This window comes from Hakea prostrata, unplaced genomic scaffold (genome assembly GCF_041222555.1).
Source record: "Hakea prostrata isolate BN-2017 unplaced genomic scaffold, UWA_Hpros_2 contig_41, whole genome shotgun sequence".
Taxonomy (NCBI): domain Eukaryota; kingdom Viridiplantae; phylum Streptophyta; class Magnoliopsida; order Proteales; family Proteaceae; genus Hakea; species Hakea prostrata.
The window spans coordinates 88,858-91,209 of NW_028291160.1; the positions used below are offsets into that span (position 1 = coordinate 88,858).

Genomic DNA, 2,352 nt, shown 5'->3' on the forward strand with positions numbered 1-2,352 from the left:
GGTTACCCTTTAAGAGTGACATAAGCTTTCCAGCATAAATCCAACTCTCTTATCTCTGTTTATTTTCATTCCCCAGAAGATTAATAATTCATGGGGTCCCTTTCTTTTGCTTCATATAAATAACGCGTTTTACTTTACTTGGTTTAGAAAATAAATGCTTGTATAAAGAAAAAGCATCGTTTGTTTTCGATTTATGTAAATCTTATTTACTTATTAACCCTTTCATCAAAGTGAAGGAATAATGAAGCGAACAAGGAGAAGCACAGAGGTAGAGATGGGTCTTCTGGGTTCGAGGGTTCTTCTTTTGTTGTGCTTCGTTCATCTGATTTCTTCTTCTTCTTCTGGTGGTTTGTCTGTGAAGTTTTACAGTAAGTCATGTCCGAATGTGGAAGAAATAGTTGGGAAAGTTTTGATCGATAAGCTGAACGAGAACACTGGCCCCAAGGCCCCCAACCCCACAGTCCCTGGCACTCTTCGCCTGTTCTTCCATGACTGCTTTGTTGAGGTCTGTAGCTCCCTCTCTTTGGTCTCTCGCTTCTGTTTTGGTTAATTATATTTGAATCTTTTTACAATTGCCCGATGTTATGGTGTTGCATGGTCTATCATGTAGGGTTGCGACGGTTCGGTTTTGATCGCATCCTCATCAAGAGATTCTGATCAACCGGAGAGAAATGCAGAGATCAACCTTTCTTTGGCCGGAGATAGTTTTGACGTCGTGATTAAAGCGAAGAAGGAGATCGAAAAGGCATGTCCCAGAGTCGTATCATGTGCTGATATTCTTGCGATCTTGGCCCGTGATGTGGTACATCATGTAAGTATGTCCTCCCATCTAATGGTGCACAAAGCCCCTGAGAGCCATCTAAAAGGATCATCTTGGGGTACTCCTTTTGCCGACAAATGCTCCTATTACACTTATTATAGTCTCTAAAAGATGAGAAAACAACCATGTAGCATCTCCATCAAAATATGCTTACCATAATAATGAATTAACAAAATCGAAGTAGAGTGTGGTCCCTGTTCGGGGTTCTATCCTTGTAGAGCCTAAGCCACACAACTGGAATCTATGAAATATGGGTCTCGCATATGGATTCTATATATGTGGTTACTTTTAGATTCAAATTCAGAATTCACGTAACCGCAAAAATAGGACAGTTTGTGGAGTCTGGATCAGCTTCCTATCGGGGAGCACTTGTGATCCCTTGATGCTTTTTCACTACACATAGAGTATGGGAGCATATCTATAATAAAATAATTCTTCGGTGGGTCCCGCATGAACCTCACACTCTGTGGTGAAAAAAAAAACAAGTGCTCCCTAGTAGGAAGGTGATCTCCCACATGGAAAGTTTGTGTTTTTTTTTTAACCCATAAGTTTCATTGGTTTTTTTTTCTTGTTTTTGGTAATCAAGTTTCATGGGCGTTATGTTGATTAATTATTGCAGGCCCATGGCCCATTCTGGGAAGTTGAGAAAGGGAGAAAAGATGGAAGGATCTCCACCGCAGCCAATGCTGCTGCACATTTGCCACGTGCTGAGTCAAACATTACTGATCTAATCAATTTATTCCAATCCAAGGGACTGAATTTGCGTGATCTAGTCACACTCTCTGGGGCCCACAATATCGGTTTCAGCCATTGCATCCAATTCATGGATCGTGTGATCAACGGTGACCCTGCCATGGACCCCACTTCACGTGTTAGCCTTGCACAGATGTGCCATTTTCCGGACTTTGATCCCAACCTTGCCATAGCATTAGATCAAGGATCCACAGGGCCAGATGCAGGATTTCTGTTTGGTAATAGATACTTCAATGGCTTAACACAACACAAAGGACTTCTGAATTCAGATCAAGTCTTGTTTTCCGGTGGCGATAACGATAGCCGGAAACTTGTTTCCCAATATGCTGAAAACCAGAGATTATTTTTCGAGGCATTTGGAGAATCCATGGTGAAGATGGGAAGAATTGGAGTTAAGGCTGGAAGTGAGGGAGAGATCAGGAAGGACTGCACAAGATTCAATTGAATGAAGTATTGAACCGGATGGTCGGACCGGCCAACAAAGGCCAGATATATTCGATTTCACGATGATTTTTTAACAAACCATTTTGGATTTATTTTGGAGATATTTAGAATGACTCCGTAAATTAGTTTTTCTCTTGTTTTTTTACATAAAAGACTTTGGGTTTATGAAGAAAGTTCTAATGTTGAAAATTTCTAGGAGCGTGATCTGCAATCAGAATAATAGTTAGAGCGGCTCAACATAATGTGGGTCGGAAAACAACCTCCAATAATCATGTTAGTCTAGGCACTACAGTTGAAGGTTCTGAGAGGAATTTTCAGAATGTAAGCAATAGAAG

The 2,352-nt window shown here is 40.8% G+C and overlaps 1 pseudogene; it reads left to right on the top strand.

The window, feature by feature from the left end:
* The first annotated feature begins 274 nt into the window (after positions 1-274).
* Positions 275-2,018, top strand: LOC148999110 (peroxidase 55 pseudogene; annotated as a pseudogene).
* The last annotated feature ends 334 nt before the right edge of the window (positions 2,019-2,352 follow it).